Source organism: Pteropus medius, unplaced genomic scaffold, assembly GCF_902729225.1.
Source record: "Pteropus medius unplaced genomic scaffold, Ma_sr-lr_union100, whole genome shotgun sequence".
Taxonomy (NCBI): Eukaryota; Metazoa; Chordata; class Mammalia; order Chiroptera; family Pteropodidae; genus Pteropus; species Pteropus medius.
Genome location: NW_024349801.1, coordinates 6,095,143 through 6,120,022, shown reverse-complemented (window position 1 = coordinate 6,120,022; position 24,880 = coordinate 6,095,143). Strand labels below are relative to the sequence as shown.

Sequence of the window (24,880 nt, the reverse complement as noted above, 5' to 3'; positions counted from 1 at the left end):
CAACCTGCATTCCAGGCCCGGCCTTCCTGGCTTTTCCCTGGATATCGTATATGTGTCTCCTCGGCTCTACTCCCACAACTAAGCATTAGGCATTTCTGCATTTGGGGAGGAACCCTAAGGTCAGGTAGTCAAAATCAATATTTTGCTAGCAAGATGAAGCACTGCCCACCCTGTCCTGTCCTGTCCTGTCCTGTCCAGGTGCGACAAATTCTTATTTAGCCTTAGGAGGGAGCCTATGGAGGTTGACTGTTTGAGGAGCTGGAAAGGGGGAAGTTAAAAGGTGTCAACCTCAATGTTGGTGGTTATTTTCTCTACTTGTGCTGGAGACTTGGCCTCTCTTATCTCAACCCTTACTAGCTTGTGAATTCATCCTTTCCCCCATTTTACATAGAATTTATAAAATTTTATGGCTAAGCCGCTCCTCCAGGGTCACCTTGTGAAATGCTCTACTGTGTGTTTCTTCCCACCTTCAAATCCCTGACAGCTCAGTAAACTGGGATAAGAGAGCAAAGGACATGGGAGACGTGTCCACCAGGGCTCACAGCTCCCCATCCCTCCTGCTTTTCATATGGCAGCTGGGCATTTGGGGACATCTGACTAAATCGGTTTGTGAGCTGGATGTCAGTTTTCACTTAGGGAAAATTTTTACCCTGCAGTCAAAAGTCATTTAAGAAATATACACTGGAAAGTTGATAATGGAAGTGCTGGTAACCTTTAATGACAGTGGCGCTTGCAAAATGTACAGTTCAGGAAGGGCTGACGCTTGATCCAAAAAGCTCTTGTTAAAATCCAATCATCTTCAGCAATGAGCATTAGCAGGAAATGCCTGCGATGAACAAAAACACAGGAAAGGTTAATGGCCTTCTTTACTAAAGCGATTCGAGGGTTTTATCTCAGCGTTCCAACTCATCCTCAGAGCGTGCATATGCTGAAGATTTCTTTTTTTTTTTTTCTTTTTGGTAATCAGGAGAAAAATTGATTACCAAAATTATAATTAAGAGCTGGGAAAATATGCAACAATTTGGCTGCTTCATTTAGCACATATTTCAGGTTAATTGCATGATTTTACTAATGAAGATATTTGCATGAGTATTTTCAGTGGCTACATTCAACTTATTATGTAATGAATACTCAGCTACGCAGATGACTTCACTTTCTGTGGGATTTAGGACAGGACAAAAGCTGAAACTCCCAGACAGCCAGAGAGACTGCCTAGCATCATGTGTCAGGACCTTAATTAGTAATTTGTTAAACAACCCTGGCAGAATTTATGCTGTCTACATACACAACTGGATCCTTTTCTAATTTTGAAAAAGACCAGAAGATTCCAAAGAAAGTGAGAAAATCACCTTTATTACCACTTTTCTAAAAAGTATATTAAAAAGAAGTATTTTACCCATACCTATTCAATTCTGTTCCCCACAATAATCACCACTTATTTCTATTTGTTAAAAATAAACGTGATTTCCTATAAAATTACAGAGAAATTAAACAATATAAAAAAGCAAAAGGAAATAAAAATTATCCAGAGATAACTGGCTGTTAAAGTTTGGGGGTGTACTATTCTAAATACTTTTCCTCTGTATAAACACTCTTTTCAGTTTTTACCAAAAGGGATTATACTGTATATACAATTTTTCATTTAAACTATTTTTTCCACTGAACAATAAATTGTGAACACTTTGTATCCGTAAACATTTTTTCTACCACTGTGTAAAGGTAGGAAGTTTTTCATAGTGTGGATGTGCATGAATTTATGTAAATGATCGCTTTTGTTAGACATTTAGATTGAATCCACTTGTTCACTGCTATAAACAGCAGGCAGTGAACACTCTTGAAGCTCTTTTTGCACCTCTATCATTATTTCCTTAAGATAAATTCATAGATGCTAAATAATTGGAAATCCTTTATAGATGTTGCCAATTTGACCATAGGGTGATAGAAATTTTGAATCCAACCGGCAGCGTAGGAAAAGGCACATTTTCCTGCAGTCTCACCAATACTGGGGCCCGATGCTGTAAAATGATAGCTAAAAATTTATCTCTGTTGATTTAAGATGCATTTCTTTAGTTACTAGCGGAACGCGTGATTATTTCTCAGTCATTTTTGGTTCTTTGTAAATTGCCAGCATAAGGGCTTTGCCCATTTTTAAAAATTGGGTTGTTAATTTTTCTTTCTGTTTTGTAGGATCGTTCTGTTTTAAGGATATGGTCATTGATCTTTTCCATTGATTAATATTTTTAATTGGTGCAAAAGATAGCGTGATTGCATTTTGGTTACCATGTTCATTCTGCGTGAGAGATCAGGCCCAGACGCAGGAGCCATTTCTGGAAGGACCGGCAGGTAGTGTAGTAATGCCAACTGCTAGCTTGGTGCGTACTTGCCAGGCCGCAGTACTGTCAAGGTGCTTTACTGATTAGTTCATTTCATTCTTTTTTTTTTTTTTAACATTTTTCCCCCTCCCCTCTGGTAACCACTAGTCCATCTAGTTCACTTAATTCCTGTAACATTATTATCTGCATTTCTGCAGATGAGGTTCACAGGGCTTCAGTACTTGTCCCAGGTCACTCAGCCAGGATTTGAACGCAAGCAGTCTGCCTCCAGGGCCAGAACCTGACTGCAAGGTGTTGCTAGTAGCAACAGATGATCGAACAAGCATCTGTCGCTGTGAAATTCAGGTTCCGACAAGCTGTACTTGTAGGAACACGTATCAGTTAGGAATGCTGGGCACAGGTAACAGAAAATCCAATGACAATTGCTCAAACAAATAGGGATTTTTATAAAGGGACATTTAATTATTGTTATGTGTGATGTGGATGGTGACGTGTGTGAAGCATCTTGGATGGCGTCTATGACTATATGAGTTTTATAGATATTGGAGCACATTTTATGCTGCTTCTGGCTAAAGGCTTGTGAGAGTCATAGGAATGTGTGAAGTCGGAGGCGTGGTTGATAGTGGAAGATGACCTAGGGCACCAGCTGATGGTGCAAGTTTGGTAGAAATGTCAGGGGCTTCTGCACTTGGTACCAGTTCTGGTGAGCATGGCAGGGACTTCCTGTGAGGCTGGAAATGATGGGAGTAGCTACACGGATTTAGAAGCATCACTATTTACCTCTGGTCAACCTAATGTGCATATTCCTCTAACCTAACAAGGTGCAAGTGGCTGAGAACCCCTCGTGAGGCCAGAACTCTCATTATGCTTCTCAGTGGCTTCACTCTCCTGCTTGCTGTAGAGAAAGACAGCAAGGCTCTGAGAGCCACAGGCCAAGTGAACTTCCTGCCCCCTCCCTGCCCCCCGCCATCATCATTAGTGTCCTCGGGACAGTACAGACAGAGGAATGTTAAATGCAGAAAGGGGCTTGGACTTGGACCCTCCTACACTGAACGAAGCTAAGGTACGGAGGAAATAGCTTCTCTTCCCAAGCCAAGGCTCCCCATGAGTTGAAACTGGAAACCTCAAAACATGCACAAAATATCATTCCTTTGTGAAACTATTTAATATGACTCTGAAATACAATGAATGATCCTAGACTGGGTCATGGCTTGGGAGGATAATGGGGTATCGGTAATTATTTAGATAATAGCATTGGCTCAATAGTAAGCTGCCTGAACTTGATCTCTGTGCTCTGATTATAGAAGAGGAGATCCTTGTTCCTAGGAGGTACATGCCGACGAATCAAAGAATAAAGAGTCATGATGGCTCAACTGCTTCTAGCTCAGAGCCTGCAGAAGACGTGCTGAGAAAATGCAGGAAGAGGACATGGTTTGTCACGGGCACATGTGAAGCGATGACTCTAGGTAAGGTGCACATGCATGTGGGCATTCATTCTGTTCTTGCGGCTCCTCTGCAAGTTTGCAATTTTTTCAGATTTAATAGGTTTTAAATGTTATTTAAAATTCTAGGTGTAGCGATCACGTTTACTAAAGAATGACAGTTGTTGAGAGAACCAAGTCTAGATTCCCTGAGTCCTTCATGAATTTGCCCCAAGTGACCTTTGGTGACATTTGCCACCCAGACACCCCCAATGGGAATATGCCCCAACCGCTGGTGGTACTGTCAACAGATGGCTCAGCTGTCACCCCTCAGAGTCAGCCACACACAAGGTCAGACCCTTCCCAGGCAGCTTGTGCTCAGTGACCCATCAACACTGGTGTATGATAGCCCGGCCACCTCGGCTCAGCCGGGGACAACTCCGAGGGCCACTCCAGCTCCAGAATTCCCAGGGGGCTGGCCAAGGCTGCATGGCACCTCGGTGTCCCCTGCCCAGACTGCTCTCCCGACACAGTGCTGATCTCAGGGCACCCCCAGAGTCAACTCCTTCCCAGAGTCAGCATCCCAGAGGTCCCAGCCTGCCACAGACATCCCAGTCCCCATCAACTCTCCTCATACACCCCCGCTTCCACTGCTACCACCATCCCTCATCCTCCTCCCACACATCATGCACCATGGACACTTCTTTCTTTAAAGCAATTTTATCTGAAATATTTTCAACATACAGACAAAAAGAGAGACTGAGATGATAAATGCCTGCGTGCCCCTACACAGCTTTATCAAATCTTAGCCAAATGTCACATTTGCTCAAATCTCTGGTTTTCTTAAGGAATGAAAAACATCATTAACATCTCCAAACTCTTCCCTCCCCCTCTCTTTCCTGAGATTCCCATCATCAGTTTGGTGTTTCTCCTTCATGTGTGTTTTTATACTTTTAGTACATACTTATGCATACATAAATGATACGTGGGATTGGTTTCTAGGTTTTAATTTTATATAAATATTCTCATCTAGACCGCATCATTTCACAACTCGCTATTTTCAGCTCCACATTGTTTGTGAAAGGCAGCCATGTGGACATACGTGGTTTCAGTGCATTCAATTTGCCTTATGTTTCATATTCCATTCAATTTTAATATGCCCCATAGATTTTGTCCTTTCTCCTGTGGATAGATGTTTAAGTTCCTCTTTACAAACAGTGCTACAATTACAGTCCTCACCCACGGCTCCTTGAGCACCGGTTACAGTGTCACAGGGAAATACATTTTGGATGGGGGGGGCATTTAGCAGGAAGCCACCATCTGAATTTCAGACAAAGCCCATGGCTTAAAGCTTGGACCTTATGAGACAGACTCCATTCTCACTCCCTTCTCCACCTGTGCCCAGCTCCTGAACAGCTACTGTAGCCGTCAGATGTTGTAATAAATAATCCGAGATGCGGAGCACTCACAGCACGTGTTTATTTCTCATTCATCAGTGAGTGAACTAGGCTCAGCTCTGTTCTGGCTGTCACCGGGTCCCCATCTACTTCATGGGTCTTTCATTCCTGCAGGGCCAGTGGCTTTCTGGGACATGTTCTTCTCAAGGTAGAAGTTGGGGGCATAAGAAGCCAAGCCAAACCTCGAAAGCACGTGTAAACACTCTGGTGCAGTGTGACATATATTACATCTGCTCATAGTCCATTGGCCAAAGCAAGACACATGGCTCAGCCCTAAGTCAGAGGATGAGAGTTGACTCCACCCACAACGACATCTTGGCAAGGGCGAGAGGGAAAGAAGAATCGTGTACAAATAATGCCATCTGCCACACATACTAACCTTCCACTTCCTGTGTTCTTCCTAAACACACACACACACCCCCCACCCACACACACACACAAACACACACACCACACACACACACACACACCACACAAACACAGCACCCCACACACCACACACACACCACACAACATACCACACACACCTGAAACACACACACCCACACACACACATACCACACACACCATTTCTACACATGCCTGGAAACACACACCACACACACAAACACACACACACACACACACACACACACTTTCGGTCACAGCCTCTTCTCACTCTGCCTCCACAGTTACCTTCTGCCTGCTCCCCCCAGTCCTGCCGATTGCTTCCAGGGCTGAATTAAGCCAGACGGGTGCCTGGTGCCCTGATAAATAAGGCAAATCAGAATGTCATGTGCTGGGGTTCTGCAGAGAAACACAACCAGTAGCAGATACATGTATATAAATATTTACCATGAGGATTTGGCTCCTGCAGTTCTGGGGCTGAGAAATCCTGTGAGTCGCATCTACAGGCTAGGGCCCAGGAGAGCCTGCAGTGTAATTCAGTCTGAGTCCAAAGGTCTAAGAGCCAGGGGAGCCAATGGTGTAAAACTCCCAGAATGAGGGCAGGAGCTGAGATGGGGAAGGTTCCTCTTTCCTCCGACTTCCGTTCTAGTCAGGGCTTCAAGGCTTAGATGCCATCAACCACTGGTCAAGGTGACCTACTTTACTGAGGCCACAGATTCATCTGCTGATCTCATCTAGAAACTCCCTCACAGACACACCTGGAAATAATGTTGAATCTGGGTACCCTAAGTCCAGTCCAGTTGACCCAAAATAAGTCATCACATATTCTTCTCACCTGATGATATGGAACAAGGGTTCTTTACTAAGGATCTGAATGGAGTTGGTCTTCTACAGGAAGTGGAACATGAGCTATGAATTCCACTCCTAATTGTCAAGGTGCCATGGGCTTCCAGTGCACAGAGCTATGACAGGTGTGCGATAGCTCATAAGTCTCCCCATTTTGCTTGTTAATGAGTAAGAGACTAGGTGGCCAGCACACATGCAGTGACTATTTGTTTAATTAAACAATAAGAGAATAGTACAGAAATCAATACTTAATTCCATTCTCAAAAGCCAGAGACTCGAATTCTGTATATGTCATTCATGCTTTGGAGTAACATGCTCCTGAACCATAAGCCAAGGAGCCATCTTTCAACATCCTCAGGCCTCTTCATTTAATCCTGGCTGGGAAGAATGGGAGCCATTAGCTGCATTATTCAGGGTTAGGAAATCGATGACGGGCCAATCACTGATAGACACATTCTGCTAAGCAGACTGGAAACATTACACGAGGGCTTTAGGAAAATGATGGCTGTGTTCTTTAGAGCCGTGGCCATACAATTTTAGCTTTCAATTTCCTAAAAAATATTCACCAAGATTTACGGGGCTTTTGAAATATCTAATTGGGATTGGTAACAAGACCCTTGCTTTCACTCCTTGGAATGTTTTAAGCATTCATCAAATTTAGATGAAAAGGAAAGAAGAAATAAAATTGCTCTCAATCTCAGAAATTATAGGGAAGGAAACTCAGAGTAAATTGAAGGCCGACCTTATAATATATATAAATTGTTTCCTTTAATCCTCACTTAGCGTTATCTCTACCTAACAGGTGTTGGAACTGAGGTTCGGAAAGGTGCACTAACTTAACCCATGTCACTCGGCTAAACAGTGGTGGGACTGAGATTCAAAAGCACAGCTAAATGGGGAGGCCACTCCCCTTCCACTGGGCTTTGTCCCACGTTGTCTCAAAGCCCTGATATTTTCGTGGTGTCAATAAGATGCTCATGGAGTAGGAGGAGCAACGATAATGGGGAAGGTTGGGGGACTCGGTAACAGTAATAGTATGATTTGCGGGTCGGGAATAACTGACTCTGCAGCGGGACAATCTCCTCCCTGCATCTGGACCCAATACTTTTTTAATATAGCCAACGTAGCATTTACTTTATGGCCCCCACATGCCATTGCTGTCCTGGAGGTACCCAAACCTAGGGATTCTTCATATGACTTCTCTTAACCTAGGCCTCCTTTGTCCTATATTTTTAGGGATTTGGAGGCAGATAAGACCAATTCTTAGCATTCACCCTCATTTGATTTATTCTGGTTATTTTCCAATCACCCTTTCAACTTAAGGTTTTTCAAATTTTTGTCATTCAGTGTAAGAGCTATCTCTTTCTGTTCTCATCTCCAAATCTGATAAATATGTCTTCTATTTCATCTGAGATAGGCAGACAGATGAGTATACACATGAAAATGAACTATCAGGAACATCTCCTATACAACGCAGCAACACTCTGTCAAGTGGTGCGAAGTCTTGCCAAAGTTTTTAACTCCTTCTCCCAGCATGTTCTGACTAGTAGTGGTGCCAAGTTCCTATCCATCTAAATATCAAAGACCCTCCCTATAGCCTATATTATAATCCTGGACAGGAAGCCCCACAAAGGTAGGGACCATGTCAGGTTTTGCTCACCCCTGAGTCCCTAACACCCAGACTATGCAGGTACACACACAAATGTTGACCGAATGAAGGGATGAAGGAATGATGCTTTACTGTGACTCCTCGATCTCCACCTGTGCTCTGCATCCCAGCAGGTTAGTCTCTTCGGATGTAGCTAATTCCGTTGGGTTTCTAGAATGGTGGCTCTCGAATGGGGGAGTTGTCACCCCCAGAGAGGTGCTCTGAAAGTTTGTCGGGTATTTTCTGGTTGTCTCAATGCCTGTTATGGGCATCAGCCTTCAAAGGGATGCTAGAAGTCCTGCAATGCATGGACCAGTCAGTCAAGAAAAGGTTCTCCCTGTCTTTGAGACCTTCTGTTATTTCAATGGATGCTTCTATTGACATCTAAACACATTCTCATGTAGATGAGTACTAAGGTAAGCAATAAAGATAAACCGGAGGCCTTCAGGGAATTTTCAGTCTGGTAAGGAACTGAGTGTGTAACAAGAGTGCATAGGAGGAACTCTGACCTCTCCCAGTGGAAAGGAAGTGATGCTAGAATAAAGAAGGATATGTAGGAGTTAACCAGGTGAAGGGGAAAAGACAGAGTGAACCAAGCAGAGGAAACAGCATGTGTAAAGGCCCTGTGGCAAGTGGGACAAGCTATTTACGTGACTTGTATTGCTGTCTCGCGTTGCTAATTTGTTTTCATATCTGACTCTCGTATTGAATTGAAAGTTTCTTGAAGGCCAAGACCATGTCTTACCCATGTCTTACCCATCATTTCCGTCCAAGCACTTTGAACTGAAGCTCAGTACACACACCTCCAAAAAAGTTATTTTTGTTGATTTGAAGTCAGTAGATACTATAAAGACCAGCACATACTTTGGGGATGGTTCGGGGGTCCCCTTCCATAACCTCTTGCTAGTCTGATGAATCATTTCCTTTCTTTGGCCTCAATTTCCTCTTTCAGAAAATACAGGAAGGCCTTTCTTACAATGGCAAACAGATCGTCATTGCCTGGAGTTACCTGAAACATGCAAATCTGTGCCCTGATTAAGAGCAGACGCAACTTTTAATGACACGGATTTTAATATGAATTAGAACTCAACATCAGATACAACACTCTATTTTGAAATGGAAATGACCATTTGAGATGTAGAGACAAGAAGAGGGATTATAACCAACTGCTAAGGGCCACTCTGCTGGTTGTTAGCTCGGGCTTTGGAGAAGAGGGTCTTCATCTTCTGCTTCTTATTGGACTTAAGGGCTTTTTCAGACTCAGAAAGAATGGCAGAGGGACTAGGAAAATGTCCTGGGGATTCTTTGTATGACCCCACAAGCTTTCAAATGTTCATCAGGACCCAATCATAAAGAGCATGCTTTTCTGGAGATCTCTGCATTAATTACCATCATTGGAGAGACATTATCTATATTTACATAATAGCTTCCCAGGTTTTGCTGCTTCTGAGTCAAGCTAACAAATTTGTAGCTATTAAGGAACACAAATTACTCTAGTATGTTTTAAGTTCCGCAAATGGAAAACTCTCTGTAGAGAGGTGGCTGGAACCCAGAGCAATTAGTGTCTAATAATTTGTTAACATTAGAGATGTACAAAGATACGGGTTTAAATGTCTGCCTTAACATCTTAAGTGAAAAAAGGCGTTTGAAGAAACCATAATCAGGTTAGGCATATAAATATAAGCATAATTTTACAAAATGTAAAACGCGCCTGTTATATCATCAAAGGGGACAACTAACGCTGCATCCTTATTTTTACCATTTTATTGCCCTGTCTTAGATACTGATGATCAGCTAATTATAGTTTAAGTGTGGAGGGATGGGGAAGAAGAGGCCGTCTGGTTTGGGGTCAAGGGTTGAAAGACACTGAGTTGGGAATACACCTGGGGAAGGCTGATCATCAGGCCACCCGACCCCACTTTGAGCACCTGTCCTAGTGATGTCATCACACCCCGAGGTCTGGGCTCTTGCAAGCTCCTAGACATAATTTTATCAAAGCATTGTGAGAACTCATGCTCACTGGGTTCAGAGAGGCTGGTGTGGTCATGGATAACAATTTACTGCTTTCTGTCCAGAACCTTTCTTTTCTTCTAGAAAGAGCAGTGGTTCTCAGATCTGAGCATGCGTCAGAATCACGTGGGGGCTTTGTTAAACCAGATTCTAATTCAGTGCCTCTGAGGCAGCTTTCAAATTGCCATAGATGCTGCCACTGCTGCTCAGAGGACCACACTTTTGAGGACCAGTGATATGGGGGATTGCTTCCTTGTGACCTAAGGCTTTCCTGCAGATTATTCTCCAATCTGAATAAAAGAAGACACTCTTCCCTTGCTCTTAGAAAAATGTGAGTCTGGTTGCTGGGAACAGTATGGTCTCTTCCTGTAAGAGGCGGTGGGACTGTGAAGTGTAAAGAGTAAGAGTTTAGGATAAGGTTGTCAGATAAAATTCAGGAAGCACAACTAAATTTGAATTTCAGATAAAAAGTGAATAATTTTTAGGATAAGTATGTTCTAAATACTGCATGAGATAGTCTTATCCTTTAAAAAAAAAAATCATTCATTGTTTATCTGAAATTCAAATTCAGTTATACAGCCTATATCTGGCAACCTGAACTTGGGAGCAAGGCAGACCTGGGTTTGCCTCTCAGTTCTGTCACTGACCACGTGACGTTGGCAGTGTCTGCATCTGACTTCTGCGGGATGTATTTCCTGGCTCCCATGCAAGCTGGTCTGGGCAGCGGAGGGCAGCAGGAAGGGAAAAGCCAGTGTTTCTGGACTCATCTCCGGCAGCAGCGGCCTTTCCTCCAGGGTCCCAGCTTCTGCCTCCCATGGATCCAGAGCTACCAAGGCGCATGTCCTGATTTATACACCCTAGATCAGTTTGTCCAAGAATCGCTATAATCAACGCCATACACCACACGCTTGTTGGGCCTAGCTTCTTTCACTCGGCATACTATTTTTGAGATTCATCCATGTTGTGTTTATCAGTTCATTCCTTTTCCACCCCCAGCTTCATTGAGATACAATTGACATAATACTGTGTAAGTTTAAGGTACACAAAGTGTTGATTTGATACACTTACATATTGCAAAATGATTACCACCTGTGGTGTTAGCTAACACCTGCATCATGTCCCATAATTACCATTTCTTTTTCCTGGTGAGAACTTTTAAGATGTACTCTCTCAGTAGCTTTCAAGTATAGAGTACAGTGTTTTTTAACTATAATCACTATTCTGTACATTAGATCCTCAGAACTTATTCATCTCGCAGGTAGAAATTTGTAATCTTTGAATAACGTCTCTCCTCTTCTTCCCAGCCCCTGGTAACCACCATTCTAATCTCTCTTTCTGGGAGTTTAATTTTTTTAATTCCACATGTAATTGAGATCATACAATGTTTGTCTTTCTCTGTCTGACTTACTTCGCTTAGCTTAATGCCTTCAAAGTCCATCCATGTTGTCACAAATGGCAGGATTTCCTTCTTTCTCTTGGCTGAATAATATTCCATTGTATAGAACATATATACCATTGATGGAAACTTAGGGGTTTTTTTATAGCTTGGCTATTGTGAATAATGCTGCAGTGAACATAGGAGTGCAGATATCTCTTTGAGATCCTGTTTTCATTTCCTTTGGATATATACCCAGAAGTGGGATTGCTGGATCATATGGTAACTCTATGTTTAATTTTTTGAGGAACCTCCATACTGTTTTCCATAGGGGCCACACCAGTTTACAATCCCAGCAACAGTGCACCACAGATCCCTTTTCTCCACATCCTCCTTAACGCTTGTTAGCTCTTATTTTTTTAGTAAGAGCTATTCTAACAGGTGTTAGGTGGTATCTCATTGCAGTTTTGATTTGCATTTCCCTGATGTTTAGTGATGTTGAGCATCTTTTCATGTGCTCGTTGGCCATTCATATGTCGTCTTTGGAAAAACGTCTTTTCAGTTCCTCTGCCCATTTTTTAATTGGATCGTTTGTTTAGTAGTTTATTCCTTTCATTTGCTGAGTACTACTCCATTGTCTGAATATAGTACTTTAAAAATTTTATTACACTGGACATTTGGGTTCTTTCCAGTTTGGGACTATTATGATAAAGTTATGGAGAACATTTGCCTACGTGTCTTTGTGTAAACACATGTTTTCATTTCTCTTGAGTAAAGTTCTAGGGATGGAATTGTTTGGTTGTAGAGTAGGAGAATGTTTAGTTTGAAAAGAAATTTCCAGACCTTTTTCTAAAGAATTTTGTCACGAAGCTATATTACGAGCATTGAATTTCTGTTAGGATGAAACGGGTCCTCAGATTATGAGGCTACAAATCATAATCTCTGAGATTCTTTCAAGTGTCGTTTCTGTGCTGCTTTTGTAATGCCTTGTCATTGTTTTCGAACACAAAATCCTCGAGGTAGTTAGGTGCACAGAAGGTTGCTGAGTTGGCAAATCCTCCCTTTTCCCAAAACATCTGCAAAGATCAGAAGTAAAAGGCAAGCACTCTCACCACAGGCTTATGGGTTTTTCGGCTTTTTTTTTTTTCAGCTTTACTGCAGTATAATTGACAAATAGAAATTGTATATATCTAAGGTGTATGACTTGATGTTTTGATTTACATATGTGCTGTGAAATGATCATCACAGTTAAGCTAATTAACATATCACATCACCTCGCATAGTTACCATTTTCTTTCTTTCTTTGTGTCTGTGATGAGAACACAAGATCTACCCGCTTAGCAAATTTCAAATATACAACACGTTATTGTTAACTATTAATACACTTAATTAACATAGTGGGAAGTGGACAGGGTCCTGGCGAACTCCTGTTTGATGCCATCAGCTTGAGCTTAGCATGGACTATGAGAAGGGCCTTTTCATTCAGGCCACATAGAAGCCTGTGGATAAGAGGTGACCCATAAGAAAGCCTTGGATGACACAGTTACTCTGCCCTGTTCCTTTACTGGAGACAATTATGAACAGGAAAACCACCTTGAAAGTATAATGGTTCCTCATATTTCTTAAGTTAGAAAATGACATAAACAACCCAAATAGCCACAAACAAACAAAAAAAGGAGCTTTTTTTTTTTTTTTTTTGGCTCACATCATGGAGGGGAGGCAAGGCTGAAGAAGGAACTCAAACTACACTACCAGGCCTCCTGTGTTTTTAGACACACTGTCTTCCCTGGTTGTCCAGGCTTACATCCTTGAGTCTAGCAACCTCAATGGAAAGGGAGCTTCTCTTTTCTAATATGCCAACAAAATCCTAGAATCAAGTTTCATTGGTCTGGCCTGGGTCACGTGCCCATCTGTGAGCCAGTCAGGGCCAAGAGGATGGAATAGGCTGATTGGCTGGACCTGAGTCATACGCCCACCTCTGGATCACATGAACTGGTGTCAGTTGCACAAACACTCCACTGCTGAGAGTAAAAGGAGATGATTACACCAAATCAAATCAAAATGCTGATGGTGGGAAGGAGGAGTGGACACTGACTCAGGAAGTCTGCTCCTTTCTCAGCCTACCAATATTATACCCAGTAGCTGTTAGCTAATCAGAGTCAAAGCCATTGTGATTAACCAGACCTTGAGAAACTAAAGGTCCAGGATGCGCAGACAAACCTCCACATTTTTTTCGGTAATATATAAAAAACCAAACAATAGTCTAGTGCTTTATAAAATTTCGTTGAATATAATTATAAATATACAGAAGTCTCTTTTGAGATTTCTTAGTAAAAGGCAGAAGAGACACATGCCATTGGGGAAATACTTATTCTTCTTGCTGCAGTAGGAAAGGGTAAAATAAAGAAAAATGCAAGAAGTAAAATCCATTTCTTTGTCAGCATTGCCAGTGGAAAAGACATAGAAAACACTGAAGATTTGAACAAACTAGAATTAGAAGAAAGGATGTTGTGTGGGAAGTTTTCTATACAACTGGATGACAGCACAGATTTTTTTTTTTTTAAATGTGCGGATAATGGTATTTGCTAGATTTTTTTTCAATAAAGAAATATACAAAAGGCCACTTTTTGTGAGCCATTAAATGAAAAATGTACCAGGGGATACATATTCTCAATAATATGTTACTCCTTTTAAAAGAATATTTTATGGAAAAGCTAAGTATAACTAGCGAAGAAATGGAAGAGAGCTCAGGCCTGTGTGCGTGTGTGCGTGTGCGCGTGTGCGCGTGTGCATGTGTGTGTGTGTCTAAGAATTTAATATACAGTAAAAGTAGCACCACAAATTAGTGGGGAAAGGATAGATCGCTTAATAGTGTAAGAAACACTCACTAAGACAAGAACCCCACATAACACTTTACATAAAAGTGGCCTCCAATGAATTAAAGGGTTAAAAGTGAGAGATAAAACTATAAAGCTAATAGGAAAAATTTAGGAAAATATCTTTGGAACCAGGACAGAGGAAGAAATTCTCAAAAACACATTTCAAAGTGTCAACCATAAGGCAAAATCAGTGAATTTCACTACATCAAAATTAAGGCTTTTTCAAAAATTAAGGCTTTTTCAAAATAAAGGCTTTTTCAAAAATAAAATTGATAAAAGGAGACAGAATGGGAGAAAACATTTACAATGGCTAAAATGGACAAAGGCTTAATATCTAGCACAGCACTTTCACTGGAAATACAATGCGAGCCACTTGTGCAATCTTAAATTTTCTAGTAGCCACATTTAAAAACATAAAAATAAATAAATAAAGTTAATTTCATGATATATTTTATTTAACCTGATATATCCAGAATATTACTATTTCAACATTCAATCAATATAAAAAAAAATTATTAACGAGAATTTTGCTTTCTCTTTTTCATGCCGAGCCTTCAAAATTCTAAAATATATTTTACATTATTTAGCACATCTCAGTTTGGACCAGCCACACTTCAATAGCCATACTTGGTTAGAAGCCACCATATTGGGCAGCACAATTACCAACTATTTACAGAAGTCCTGAAAATCAGCAGGAACAAGAGAGTAAACCCAATAGGAAAATGGACTAAGACATCAATAGGCAACTTCTAAAAGAGGAAACTCAAAAAGTTCACAAGCGTGTGTAAAAATGCTCAAATTCATTACTGATCATGGAAATTAAAACAATGAGATAGCATTTTATGCCTGTTAGACTGACAACAGTTAGAAAGCTGAACGATGTCAAGTGTTGGCAAGGATGTGGGTACATGGGCTCCTCATGTCCTGTGGGCAGGAGAAGTGAATGGCATAGCTCTTCTGGAGAGGAGAAAACTGTCACTTAATTATTAGCAGCACATGCCCAGCAGCCCAGCAGTGCTACTCTTGGGTCTCTATTTCAAAGAAGGACTCACACAGCTTTATAAAGGGGCAGGTACAAGGATGTCTAATGTATTATTTTTATGGTGGTAAGGGGTCATAGGCAAACTAGTTGTCCATCTTGAGAGGGAGATTAAAAATACGGGGTTGCATACCATGGCAAGGGTTTAGAAGGAACAGTTTAGGTGCACACACAGCAGTGTGAATGAATTTAAAAACAGAGGCTCAGCAGAAAAAGCAATGACATATAATACACTTACATCGAAGATACATCACACAAAACAATAATACATATTTTTCCAGGGCATGTACCCCTGAACCCCATGTTACCTACAGGAGAAGCGTCTCTTGGTGGATTAGAGAAGTGGAAATGACCTATGAGGATACAAGGGAGGAATTTTTTTATGAGAGATCTTGGGCGGACCAGTGATGATGGTGTGTTACAAACTGAGGGATATGTTTAACCCAGCATCTCTACCGAAGGTCAAAAAGAAAAGGGAGCAAGGAAAGAAAAGAAATCGGTTAAGTAAGAAGTATGCCATGCACCAGTGCCACTTGATGCCCTTGGTGCAGTTACCTGATGAAATCCAGGACTCATCAAGACATGGCAAGAAACATCTCAGACGTACTGGGTACCTCGACACAGAGGCACTAGAAGAGTTGAACTTAAAGACTTTACACTTTTTTAAAACAAAATGACAAATGTTTAAATTTCCTGACATTTTCTGTAATGATAGGTGGCTCCGAAGAATGTATAACACAGCAAATAATTTCAAAAGAATAGATGTTCAGTCTGTCATGTAAAGATTCCGTTCTTAATACAAATGAGAAAGGCTGCTTTTCTAAAACAAATTCCTATGGAGAAAGCATTTTGGGGAAGATTTTCATTATGTCACTCTTTTCTCAAAAACACAAACACTTAAATGTATCATCTATTAAAGTGCTCATAGCTGTGTGCCTAACATCTTGAAAATAAATCGTTCTAACTACAAATCTTTCAAAAAGTTTTAGTGGATTTTGAACCCACTTGTTTAAAATATTTTTTAAAAGTACCTTTCAATTAGTTTTCAATAACAACATCAAGATTGGGAAACATGGACATTTACTAGCCAGACGTCAACAAAAATTTTTGTATAATTGGCGGTTGGGATCGAAAAATAAGCATCGTTATCTTCTTTCACGTAGGGCCACGAATCTTCGCGCAGAATATTTTTCAGTTATGATAGTCTTTCAAACCATGTATTAAAATCTAGTGAACCTTAGAATCAGGTCCTTAAATTGTGGTATCAAAAGTGTTAGAGTTTAAAGTGTATTGAAGCATGTTCAATTCTTCTCTCTGATTAAAAATATTAATATTTTAATGCAAATGATTTTAATGATAACCGAAAGTTTTTATACCGTTCATGCATTTAAACTTAAAAACGCATCTTGAAATATTTCTTATGTCCTCTTTATTTTCTCCTTTTTGATTTCTATGTTTTTGTGTGCTATGTAATATACATGATGTATCTATGCAAGACAAATGTCTTTTGCTGATGGATATGTATGATCAAAAATGTTAGGTGACTGTGTCAGTTTCCTATGGCCGCTGTAGCAAATTGCCATAACTTTAGTGGCTTAAAACAACACAGTTATCATTTTATAGTTCTGGAAGCCAGAAGTCCAGTGTATTTCACTGGACTAAAATCAAGGTGTCACCGGGGCTCGGTTCCTTCCAGAGGCTCCAGGGGAGAATCACTTCCTTCCTTTTTCCAGCTTCTAGAGGTGCTTGCATCCTTTGGCTCCTGACCCTGCTTCCTTCCATCATCATCTCTCCTTCTCTGACTCCGAACCTCTTCCCTCCCTTTTACAAGGACCCTGTGACGACACTGGGCCCATCCAGATAACCCAGGATCATCTCCCCATCTCAGGATCCTTAGTTTAACCACATCTGCAAAGTCCCCTTTTCCAAGTAAGGAAACGTTCACAGGTTCCGGGGATAAATGTGTGGTCATCTTTAGAGGCCACCATACTACCTGCCAAAAAGACCTTGGGCAGGAACTATAAGACTGACCCAAGGAAGAGAGAAATTGTGATGGTCGGGGTCAGATTGGGTGTGAAAACTCCCCAGCTGGGCAGTGTCTTGAGCTTACTTTCTGGGATATGTTTCGAGAAGGACTGGACCTCATTTTCAGATAATCCACACAGTATTTCTTTTGTCACATTTCTGTCCTTTTGGCTAAAAGTAATAAACTTCTTGTTTTGGTAACAGGAAGTTAAGATGATTATTTCTTTTGCTTTCTACTGAGTCAGCTAGACCAGGTTCAGATCTTGATTCAGACACTTCCTCACTCCTTGAATGACCTGGGCAATTTTTCTAGCCCCCCTAATCCTGAGCTATCCTTCTTTAAAACTGAGAAACTAATTTAGACTTTGTAGAGTATCTGGGAGGGCTAAGGGCTACAATGTAGAAATTGCTTGCACAGAGCGGCTGCTGACGATATGTCAGTTTCTCTCCCTCTTCCAGTTAGAATTTCCATACATGCAATCTTCATGCAGGGAATAGCCTCAACGGTGAAGATGCAGAAACAGAGCAAATTGAGTCCAAGAGGAAATGCTACTTTGCAACAATTTCTCATTTCAACTAGAGATTAAGAAACATACAGCTTCACCCATAGCTTCTTCAAAACACTGCCAGGCATGACAATGAAAGTCAACCAACTTAGAAGAAAACACACATTTGACATGGCAACGGGTGTCAAAAATATTTCCTTAAAAACAAAGATTTTACTAATTTAACAACATTGTGCTGTGACAATTTCCCGAATTCTCGGAATGTAAACAAAATCAGCCAGTATTTGTCCTACAAAGTGCTTTGATTCTCCTCTGAGATCTCTAAGAGGGTGGGTGGTAGAGAAATCCTTTCACAGGTGGACATCCTTTCAAAGAAAACATCTTCATTTTCTTGCTTGGAAAAGGGGCTCGTCAAATCTCATTTTCCTGCCAGAGACTTTTTCTTACGTGCAGTAACATCTCCCTCTTCTGGAACTTGGAGATTTTGCTACAATATTTATTAAGAATACATAAAAAAATGAATTTGGGATGCATTTTACATCCAAACAGTGGTTCTTAAACTTTCACGTAAGAATCTTCCGAGGTGGTGTTTTTTTTTTTAAATGGAGATTTTTATACCCTGTGCCCATCTCCTAAGATTTAAAATAAGTAAGTCTAAAGTGGGGCCCAGATCTACATTTAAAGCCCCCTCAACCCTCATCCCCACCTGTCCCAGTGAGCCTGGTACACGTGGACGCCCCAGGAGAATTTCACTGAATTCTAAATGAAGCCGGCTGGGTCGTGGGGAAATAAAGGTGTGGGCATCAAAGTTCTCCCTCTAAGAAGATTAAACAGGAAAAGGGGGGAGATTTTCAAGCTCAACAAATCTTTATCTTTTTTTTTTCCGATTTATTGAGGTGTAATTGGTATATTGAAAAACCGTACATAATTAATGCATACAATTTGATGAGTTTGGACATACACTTACACCAGTGAAACCATCACCACAATCAAGGTAATAAACATATTCATCACCTCAAACGTTTGTTTATGTCCCTTTGGTTTTTGTGTTTGTTTGCTTGTTTTTGCTTTGGTTGAATTTTTTGCTTTTTTGTGGTAAGAACACTTAACATGAGATCTACCCTCTTAACAAATTTTTAAATGCACAAAATACTTATTAACTATAGGCAATATGAGCTCTAGAACTTACTTGTCTTGCATAACTGAAACTAGGCCAACTTCCCATTTCCTCCTCCCCGCAGGCCTTGGTAAACTTCAGTTTCTTATTTGCTTCTGTGAGTTTGATTATTTTAAATACTTCGTAAAAACACGAGGTATCTGTCCTTCTCTGTCTGGTTTGTGTAACTTAGCATAATGACCTCCAGGCACACTCAAGTTGTCACAAATGGCAGGAATGCCTTCCCTTTTAAAGTTGAATAATATTCCATTGTACGTATATAGTACATTTTCTTTATCCATTTATCCGATGGATATTTGAGTAATTTCCATACCTTGGCTATTGTGAATAATGCTGCAGTGAACATATGAGGGAAAATATTTCTTTGAGATTCTAATTTCAGTTCTTTTGGAAATATGCCCAGAAGTGAGGTTGGTAAATCATATGGTAGTTCCATTTTTAATTTTTTTGAGGAAGTTTCCACACTGTTTTCCATAATGACCACATTCCCACCAACAGTGAAAATGAGTTCCAGTTCCTCTGCCTACTCACCAACACTTGTTATCTCTTTTTGATAACAGCCATTCTAATTGATGTGAGCTGGTATCTCATCGTGGTTTTGATTTGAATTTCCCTGCCGATTAGTGATGCTGACCACCTTTTCATTTATCTGTTGGTCATTAGTATGTCTCCTTTGGAGAACTGTCTATTCAAATCCTTCGACCCTTTTTTAATCAGGTTATTTAGGGCCTTTGCTATTTAGTGTAGGAGTTTCTTATATATTTTGAATATTAACTCTTCATCAGATATGTGGTTTGCAAATATTTTCTCTCATTCCATAGGCTGACTTTTCACTGTTATTTCTTTGCTATACAGAAGCTTTTTAGTTCGTTGTAGTACCACTTGTCTATTTTCGCTTTTGTTGCCTGTACTTTTGGTATCATAGCCAAGAAATCACTGCCAAGACCAAAGTCAAGAAGCTTTTCCCTTATGTTTTCTTCTAGGAGATTACAGTTTCAGGTCTTAATGTTCAAGTCTTTAATCTATTTTCAGTTGATTTTTATGTATGAATATCTTCTCGAAGGCAGATAGAAAAAAAGGGAAGGAAGAGAGATGGAAAATCATAACAGGAATAATCATAATAATTGTATTAGTTCCCTATGGCTGCTGTAACAAATTGAATGGTTTAAAACAACAGAAATTGATTGCCATGCAGTCCTGGAAGTCATAAAGCACAGGGAGTATTTGGGGAGCCGAAAGTGCTAGGGTCACAGGGGGAAGAAGAGGCTGGACCATACAGGGCTTGGTGAAGAGCCACTGTTTTTTCCAGGTCAAGGGCTCCAGCTGTCAGAGGGATGGTCAGTATTGCCTCAGTCAGTACAGCCTCCGTGGAAACACCAAACACCCAAACTCTGCGTGACCCCTTCTTCTCATCTTCCCAAAAGTTTTTCACAATTCAAGTGAGAGTAATGTGACGATTACCATGTGGGTAACTTCAAAGCCAGTGTTTTTGTGAGGCTACAGTGCACGGATATTAAGGGTACAATTCTGTGGGGTTTACAGAAATAGACATCTGTGTAATCCACTCAGAAAAAAGTACAGAACTTTCCCAACACCCAGAAGATTCCCTTCCCAGTGAGTGCACACACCCCTTCACAGGTGTAACCACTGTTCTGACTTTTGTTGCTGTAGATTAGTTTTCCCTGACCTTTCATTTGATATAAATGGAAGATACAATATACAGTCATTGTTTCTAGTTTTCTCTACTCATTATGTTTATGAGATTCCTCCATACTGTCATGTGTATCAATTAACTCGTTCTTTTTTTTCAATGCCGAGTAGTATTCCATTGTATGAATATACCACAATTTCTTCAGCATTCTCCTGTTGGTGTGGACATTCAGGCTGTCTACAGTTTGTGCTATTATAACATATATATGTCTAATTTTAAAATTTCTAATTAAAAAATCAAATTTCTAGTTAAAAAATTTTAAGTCACTTGCAAACAGCCATATTTTAACTTTTAAGACTAACAAGTTATTTGAGACATAACTCACAACTGCTCCAAACCCAAAATGCTTTTGCCTCAAACCACTCCTGAAAAATCTGTTTGGGGTGACAGGGGGTGTTGACAAGCTTTGAGCAGGAGAGTGAGTTAGTAGTTTAGAATTTCAGAACAATACCTCTGGTGGCCAAACACCACCATTTATGTGACTGTACTGTTGCCTTTTTTTTTAAGACAGCCCGGTGCTTGGCAGTTGAAAACACAGAGGGCGTAATCAAGAAAAGAGAAAGCCCACTATCGTTTGTTCGCTTGGTTTGCTTTTTACTCCTGCCATTTCTCATTCCATTTGGGAAAAGCCTTCCACTCAAGGAGCAGATCTGTTTCTCTTTACCCCGTATCTGTCAGAAATGATAGCGATTCAGGTGACTAATGTCCTGTCCCATGGGGACAGCCGTTTCCCTCCATCTCCAAAGCCAGGCTCTGAGGAGAACACAGGGCAGAGAGCTCTCGCTCCCTGCAGCCTGTGCAAATGACTTGGGAATCCTCCACCTGTCGCTGCTTCCAGGGAAGAAAAGACATGCAGGACAATGTTGGTTTAACTAAAGAAATCCAACTTAGAAGGGTAGGCAAGGAGTAGGCTTAGGCTCAGAGGGTGACAGAATATGTAATGGGAAATTTTGGAGGATGTCACTAAGGTCATTTCTACAGCCCCTCCCACTGCCTTCAGAAGGAACTGCCAGAGCTCAGCTCCTCTGGCCGTCGCTGGTTGGGTCAGAGCTTCACTACTTCAGAATCCGGAAACGGTTCAGAGATGTTTCTCAGCCTCTGCTGGTCCCTCTCTCTCAGGACATGTGAACTGGGAGATATGAGAAGACCAAGTGCTGCTGTTCACCCAACAGATACCAGGGCCAGGTACAGCTGCAGCCCCTGCGGTAGGGTGGAGAGCAAGGCACGTGGGGTCCCTGCCTTCATGGGACTTACAGCTTAGTGGGGAGGAAGGAAACACAAATTAAAAAATAAGTCAATAAAATAATGTTATATTTGTGATAGATGCGATGGTGAAAATAAAAGGCTTTGACAGAAGAAAGAAGGCCCCAGCAAGTGGTAAGGGTAAGAGATGGTTTGAGCAAGGATCAACCACTCTCTCGAGGTCACGATGTGGTGGAGCCAGCCAGCTGAAGAACGCGAGGCGAACACATGTTCCAGGCAGCGAGAACAGTGTGTGCAGGTGCCCAGAGGTGGTAAAGAGCCTGGCACACTAGAGGGACTGAGAGATGCCAAGTGTGACTGGGACCTCAGAGCAGCAGGAGTGGCAGGGGATGAGATGGTGGAACTAGACAGGGGTTGGGACACGGAGAGTCATGTGGGCCATTGCTTGGAGTGGAATTTATATTTTGAATGCAGTGTGTAACTCTCAGCTAGTGATAAGCGGGGGAAGGATTATGTGCCTCATGGAGAGCTGGGAGAACCAAGACATGTTTATGGCTCAGTTCAAGGTGCCTCTGAGAGGGTGTGGTTAGGGAATGGTCATAGCTCTTTTATTATTTCGATGTCATCTATGGTTATTCAGGTTTTCTACTTCTTCTTGAGTAAATTTTTTTTTTTTACTTTGCATAAGATACGTAAGAGATATACAGAGAAGTGAACCTATCATGATGAGTTTTTAGTAAATGAACACACCCCTGTAACCAGCATCCAGATCAAGAAACTCCCCACGCATCTTATCCCCCACCCCTGAGTAACTCCCAACCTGACTTCTAACAGCAAAGGTTGATTTTGACAATTTTATATAATGGAATCGCACAGCATGAACTCTTTTGTGTCTGGCTTCTTTCACTTTATACTATATGTAGATTCATCCATATTGTTGCATGAGGTCAAGATTGCTCATTCTCACTGCTGTGGATGTCCACCGTATGATATTCCACGTTTTATTTATCCATTCTACTGTTGATGGTGGACAGACTCCAAGGTGGCACCTGTGATGCCCACCTCCTGGTAATCATGCCTCTGTGTAGTCCCTTCTGTGATAGTGGGCAGGGTGTGTGATGATTCCAGCCAGCAGAATGCAGCAAGGGTGTGGAATTTACTTTCATGATTATGTTACGTATGATTACATCCTCTATCTTGCCAGTAGACTTTCTCCCTTGCTGGCTTTGAGGAGACCCCTGTGGCAAGGAACTAAGGACAGCTTCTAGGAACTGAGGACAGCCTCCAGCTGACATCCAGCAAGAAACTGGGGCCCTGAGTGTTACAGCCACAGAGGTCTAAATTCTGCCAAGAGCCGCACCAGCTGGGAAATGGACCCTTCCCTAGGCGAGCCTCGGAATGCACCCGCTGCCCGGCAGACTTCTGGGTTGCAGCTTTTTGAGATTCTGAAACAAAGTCCATGCCCAAGGTGCTGAATCTCAGAAACTAAGATTAAAAATGTGTGTTGTTTTAAGCCACTAATTTTGTGACCATTTTTTATGCAGCAATAAAAATAAATAAATAAATAAAATAAAAAACTAATATAATGGACATTTGAGTCATTTCCAGTTCTGAGTTTTACGTCTTTTGGTGAACTTCATGTCTTTTGGTGAACACGTGTAAGCATTTCTGTTTGGTATCTACCTGGGAGGGAACGGCTGGGCCATGTGGAGTGCATATATTCAGCTTTAGTAGATCTGCCAACAGCTTTACCAACCAAGTTATATTTACCTTGGTAAAGACGGGATTCAAACCCAGGTATCCCAGCTCAAAAATCTTTGCGTCCTCAGTGATTATATTTACTTCGTAGGCTATATAGTAAGTGCCCTTACAACAAGAAAACAGATGCTTCTTAATCATTTTAAATGAGCAAAGCTTCCACGCGTAAAGTAGTTTAAGGCAATAAAACGCTCTCGTATACATCTCTCATTGAATTCCCACAACAGTCCATTAAGAGAGGTGCTCTTATTGTTATCCCACTCACAGATGAGAAAACTGAGCCCAGCAAAGACGAGGGGGTTCCCTGAGGCCAGGCAACCCACGAGCGTCAGGCCACAGGTTAGTTCTCCCTACTCCTGGGCCCATGCCTCTTTCTTTTTCCTTTCTCTTCTTTTTTCTTTCTTTTTTTCTCTTCCTTTTTAAAGATATCATAGCCTGTGTCAGGATTTGGGGTGAGCCAAGGAGATGCAAGGACTTTTCTTTCCTTCCTAACAATTGTGTATATCTTTATAGCTATGTAGACATTGGTCAGGAGCCAAAACCTTGTGAAAATTGTTTCTGCTTATTTGACATTGGGGGTTTCATAATTTTGAGGTTCATAGCTCATAATTTTAATCCCAGGTCTCAGAAGCACCTTCTGTTTCTCCAATCAACAAATATTTGGAAGGTATTTTAGAATGGATCCTCATCAGAATTTAATTATAAAGTGATTTCAATCGCTACGCATTTATTTCTAGGCAGCTCAGAACTAGTCCCTATTTATAAACTTGTTGAGTGTACAAAGCAGTAACAAATGTCTATTGAACACCTATTATGTGCCAAGCTCTCAAGCAGCAAAGATGCTTTAGTATTATGAAGATGACAGTCCCCAGACTCACATACCTCTGTCCACAGGGTAGTTGAACCACTTAACTATTGCTGAGTAACAAGTCAGCCCAAAACTCTGTGACTTGAAACAACCAATAACAATTTGCCGCTCACAGTCTCAGTGGGTCAGAAATTTGGGCAGTTCTGGCTTAGGGTCTCTCATGTGGTTTCAGTCGAGTGATGGCTGGAACGGCAACAGCAGGAGATTGGAATAAGGGGTGGCTGACCAGGCATCTGT

General features: G+C 41.2%; 1 long non-coding RNA gene across 1 annotated transcript in view; it reads left to right on the top strand.

Moving 5' to 3' along the window:
• LOC120622799 (uncharacterized) overlaps positions 1-23,514 on the top strand; it is a 28,820-nt gene extending 5,306 nt beyond the window's left edge. Inside the window, exons 2-3 of the long non-coding RNA XR_005658563.1 lie at positions 3,638-3,799; positions 23,225-23,514. This is a non-coding gene — a long non-coding RNA (uncharacterized LOC120622799). The remainder of the gene's footprint in view (positions 1-3,637; positions 3,800-23,224) is intronic.
• The last annotated feature ends 1,366 nt before the right edge of the window (positions 23,515-24,880 follow it).